Genomic DNA, 4,984 nt, shown 5'->3' with positions numbered 1-4,984 from the left:
TCTAGTAGTGGAGTTTCCAGTTGTGGAATTTATAGTTGTGGAGTTTCTAGTTGCGGAGTCTCAAGCTGTGCAGTTTCTAGTTGTTGAGTTTTTAGTTGTGGAGTTTCTGGTAGTGGAGTTTCTAGTAGCGGAGTTTCTAGTTGTGGAGTTTCTAGTTGTGGAGTTTCCAGTTGTGGAGTTTTTAGTTGTGGACTTTCTAGACATGAAATTTCTTGTAGCCGAGTCTCTATTTGTGGAGTTTGTAGTTGTGGAGTTTCTAGTTGTGGAGTCTCTAGTTGCACAGTTTCTAGTTGTGGAGTTTCTAGTTGTGGAGTTTCTGGTAGTGGAGTTTCTAGTTGTGGAGTTTCAAGTTGTGGGGTTTCTAGTTGTGGAGTCTCAAGTTGTGGAGTTTAAAGTTGTGGAGTTTCAAGTTGTGGAGTCTCTAGTTGTGGAGTTTCTAGTTGCGGAGTATCTAGTTGTAGAGTTTCCAGTTGTGGAGTTTCTAATTCCGGAGTATCTAGTTGTGGAGTTTCTAGTTGTTGAGTTGCGGAGTCTCTGGTTGTGGAGTTTCTACTTGTGGAGTTTCTAGTTGTGGAGTTTCGCGTTGTGGAGTCTCTAGTTGTGGAGTTTCTAGTTGTGGAGTTTCAAGTTGTGGAGTATCTAGTTGTGGAGTTTCCAGTTGTGAAGTATCTAGTTGTGAAGTCTCTAGTTTTGCAGTTTCTAGATGCGGAGTATCTATTTGTGGAGTTTCTAGCAGCGGAGTTTCTAGTTGCAGAGTCTCTGGTTGTGGAGTTTCTAGTTGTGGAGTTTCTAGTTCTGGAGTTTCTAGTTGTGGAGTTTCTGGTAGCGGAGTTTCTAGTTTCGGAGTTTCTAGTTGTGGAGTTTCTAGTTGTGGAGTTTCTAGTTGTGGAGTCTCTAGTTGCGGAGTTTCTAGTTGTGAAGTTTCTAGTTGTGGAGTTTCTAGTTGTGGTGTTTCTGGTTGTGGAGTTTCTAGTTGTTGAGTTTCTAGTTGTGAAGTCTCTGGTTTTGCAGTTTCTAGTTGTGGAGTTTCGAGTTGTGGAAGTTCTAGTTTTGGAATTTCTAGTGGTGGAGTTTTGAGTTGTGGAGTTTCTAGTTGTGAAGATTGTAGTTGCGGAATCTCCAGCTGTGGATTTTCTAGTTGCGTAACTTAAGGTTGTGAGGTTTCAAGTTGTGGAGTTTCTAGTTGTGGAGTTTCTAGTTGTGGAGTCTCTAGTTCTGTAGTTTCTAGCTGCGGAGTTTCTAGTTTCGGAGCTTCCATTTGTGGAGTTTCTAGCGGCGGAGTTTCTAGTTGCAGAGTCTCTGGTTGTGGAAATTCTAGTAGCGGAGTATCTAGTTGTAGAGTTTCTAGTTGTGGAGTTTCTAGTTGTGGAGTTTCCAGTTGTGGAGTTTTTAGTTGTGGACTTTCTAGACATGAAATTTCTTGTAGCCGAGTCTCTATTTGTGGAGTTTGTAGTTGTGGAGTTTCTAGTTGTGGAGTCTCTAGTTGCAGAGTTTCTAGTTGTGGAGTTTCTAGTTGTGGAGTTTCTAGCCGTGGAATTTCTTGTTGCGGAGTTTTTAAATGCGGAGTTTCTAGTTGCGGAGTTCTATAGTTGCAGAGTCTCTAGTTGTGGAGTTTATAGTTGTGGAGTGTCTAGTTGTGGAGTTTCAAGTTGTGGAGTTTCTAGTAGAATTTCGAATTGTGAAGTTTTTAGTTGTGGAGTTTCTAGTTGTGGAGTTTCTAGTTTTGGAGTTTCTAATTGTGGAGTTTCTAGTTGTAGAGTCTCCTGTTGCGAAGTTTCCAGTTGCGGAGTTTCTGGTTGGGGAGTTTCTAGTTGTGGAGTTTCTAGTTGTCGAGTCTCAAGTTGTGGAGTTTAAACTTGTGGAGTTTCAAGTTGTGGGTTCTATAGTTGTGGAGTTCCTAGTTGTGGATTCTCTAGTTGTGGAGTAGCTAGTTATGGATTTTCCGGTTGTGAAGTTTCTAGTTGTGGAGTTGCGGACTCTCTAGTTGTGGAGTTTCTAGTTGCAGAGTCTCTAGTTGTGGAGTTTCAAGTTGTGGAGTCTCTAGTCGTGGAGTTTCTAGTTGCCGAGTTTCCAGTTGTGGAGTATATAGTAATGCAGTTTCCAGTTGTGGAATTTATAGTTGTGGAGTTTCTAGTTGCGGAGTCTCAAGCTGTGGAGTTTCTAGTTGTTGAGTTTTTAGTTGTGGAGTTTCTAGTTGTTGAGTTTCTAGTTTGAAGTCTCTAGTTGTAGATTTTCTAGTTGTGAAGTCTCTAGTTTAGGAGTTTCTAGTTGAAGAGTTTTTAGTTGTGAAGTGTCTAGTTGTGGAGTTTCTAGTTGTTGAGTTTCTAGTTGTGGAGTCTTTTGTTGCTGAGTTTCTAGTTGTGGAGTTTCTAGCTGCGGAGTTTCTAGTTGTGGAGTTTCTATTTGTGGAGTTTCTTGCTGCGAAGTTTCTAGTTGCAGAGTCTCTGGTTGTGGAGATTCTAGTAGCGGAGTCTCTAGTTGTAGAGTTTCTAGTTGTGGAGTTTTCAGTTGTTGAGTTTTTAGTTGTGGACTTTCTAGACATGAAATTTCTTGTAGCCGAGTCTCTATTTGTGGAGTTTGTAGTTGTGGAGTTTCTAGTTGTGGAGTCTCTAGTTGCAGAGTTTCTAGTTGTGGAGTTTCTAGTTGTGGAGTTTCTGGTAGTGGAGTTTCTAGTTGTGGAGTTTCAAGTTGTGGAGTTTCTAGTTGTGGAGTCTCAAGTTGTGGAGTTTAAAGTTAGAGAGTTTCAAGTTGTGGAGTCTCTAGTTGTGGAGTTTCTAGTTGTTGACTTTCTAGTTGTGAAGTCTCTAATTTTGCAGTTTCTAGTTGTCGAGTTTTTAGTTGTGGAGTTTCTAGATATGGAATTTCTAGTTGCCGAGTCTCTATTTTTGGAGTTTCTAGTTCTGGAGTTTCTAGTTGTGGAGTTTCTGGTAGTGGAGTTTCTAGTTGCGGAATTTCTAGTTGTGGAGTTTCTAGTTGTGGAGTTTATAGTTGTGGAGTTTCTAGTTGTGGAGTCTCTAGTTGCGGAGTTTCTAGTTGTGAAGTTTCTAGTTGTAGAGTTTCTAGTTGTGGTGTTTCTGGTTGTGGAGTTTCTAGTTGATGAGTTTCTAGTTGTGAAGTCTCTAGTTTTGCAGTTTCTAGTTGTGGAGTTTTTAGTTGTGGAGTTTCTAGATAGGGAGTTTCTAGTTGCCAAGTCTCTATTTGTGGAGTTTTTAGTTGTTGAGTTTCTAATTGTGGAGTCTCTAGTTGTGGAGTTTCTGGTTGTGGAGTTTCTAGTTGTGGAGTTTCAAGTTGTGGAGTTTCTAGTTGCAGAGTCTCAAGTTGTGGAGTTTCTAGTCGTGGAGTTTCGAGTTGTGGAAGTTCTAGTTTTGGAGTTTCTTGTTGTGGAGTTTTTAGTTGTGGACTTTCTAGACATGAAATTTCTTGTAGCCGAGTCTCTATTTGTGGAGTTTGTAGTTGTGGAGTTTCTAGTTGTGGAGTCTCTAGTTGCAGAGTTTCTAGTTGTGGAGTTTCTAGTTGTGGAGTTTCTGGTAGTGGAGTTTCTAGTTGTGGAGTTTCAAGTTGTGGAGTTTCTAGTTGTGGAGTCTCAAGTTGTGGAGTTTAAAGTTAGAGAGTTTCAAGTTGTGGAGTCTCTAGTTGTGGAGTTTCTAGTTGCGGAGTATCTAGTTGTAGAGTTTCCAGTTGTGGAGTTTCTAGTTGCGGAGTATCTAGTTGTGGAGTTTCTAGTTGTTGAGTTGCGGAGTCTCTGGTTGTGGAGTTTCTACTTGTGGAGTTTCTAGTTGTGGAGTTTCGAGTTGTGGAGTCTCTAGTTGTGGAGTTTCTAGTTGTGGAATTTCAAGTTGAGGAGTATCTAGTTGTGGAGTTTCCAGTTGTGAAGTATCTAGTTGTGAAGTCTCTAGTTTTGCAGTTTCTAGTTGCGGAGTATCTATTTGTGGAGTTGCTAGCTGCGGAGTTTCTAGTTGCAGAGTCTCTGGTTGTGGAGTTTCTAGTTGTGGAGTTTCTAGTTGAGGAGTTTCCAGTTGTGGAGTTTTTAGTTGTGGACTTTCTAGACATAAACATTCTTGTAGCCGAGTCTCTATTTGTGGAGTTTGTAGTTGTGGAGTTTCTAGTTGTGGAGTTTGTAGTTGTGGAGTTTCTAGTTGTGGAGTTTCTAGTTGTGGAGTCTCTAGTTGCAGAGTTTCTAGTTGTGGAGTTTCTAGTTCTGGAGTTTCTAGTTGTGGAGTTTCTAGTTGTGGAGTCTCTAGTTGCAGAGTTTCTAGTTGTGAAGTTTCTAGTTGTGGAGTTTCTAGTTGTGGTGTTTCTGGTTTTGGAGTTTCTAGTTGTTGAGTTTCTAGTTGTGAACTCTCTAGTTTTGCAGTTTCTAGTTGTGGAGTTTTTAGTTGTGGAGTTTCTAGATATGAAATTTCTAGTTGCCAAGTCTCTATTTGTGGAGTTTGTAGTTGCGGAGTTTCTAATTGTGGAGTCTCTAGTTGTGGAGTTTCTGGTTGTGGAGTTTGTAGTTGTGGAGTTTCAAGTTGTGGAGTTTCTAGCTGCAGAGTTTCTAGTTGCAAGGTCTCTAGATGTGGAGTTTCTAGTCGTGGAGTTTCGAGTTGTGGAAGTTCTAGTTTTGGAGTTTCTAGTCGTGGAGTTTTGAGTTGTGGAGTTTCTAGTTGTGAAGATTGTAGTTGCGGAATCTCCAGCTGTGGATTTTCTAGTTGCGTAACTTAAGGTTGTGAGGTTTCAAGTTGTTGAGTTTCTAATTGTGGAGTTTCTAGTTGTGGAGTCTCTAGTTCTGTAGTTTCTAGCTGCGGAGTTTCTAGTTTCGGAGCTTCTATTTGTGGAGTTTCTAGCTGCGGAGTTTCTAGTTGCAGAGTCTCTGGTTGTGGAAATTCCAGTAGCGGAGTCTCTAGTTGTAGAGTTTCTAGTTGTGGAGTTTCTAGTTATGGAGTTTCCAGTTGTGGAGTTTTTAGTTGTGGACTTTCTAGACATGAAATTTCTTGTAGCCGAG

Source organism: Rhipicephalus microplus, unplaced genomic scaffold (assembly GCF_043290135.1).
Source record: "Rhipicephalus microplus isolate Deutch F79 unplaced genomic scaffold, USDA_Rmic scaffold_26, whole genome shotgun sequence".
Taxonomy (NCBI): Eukaryota; Metazoa; Arthropoda; class Arachnida; order Ixodida; family Ixodidae; genus Rhipicephalus; species Rhipicephalus microplus.
Note: the sequence above shows the minus strand (reverse complement) of the source record.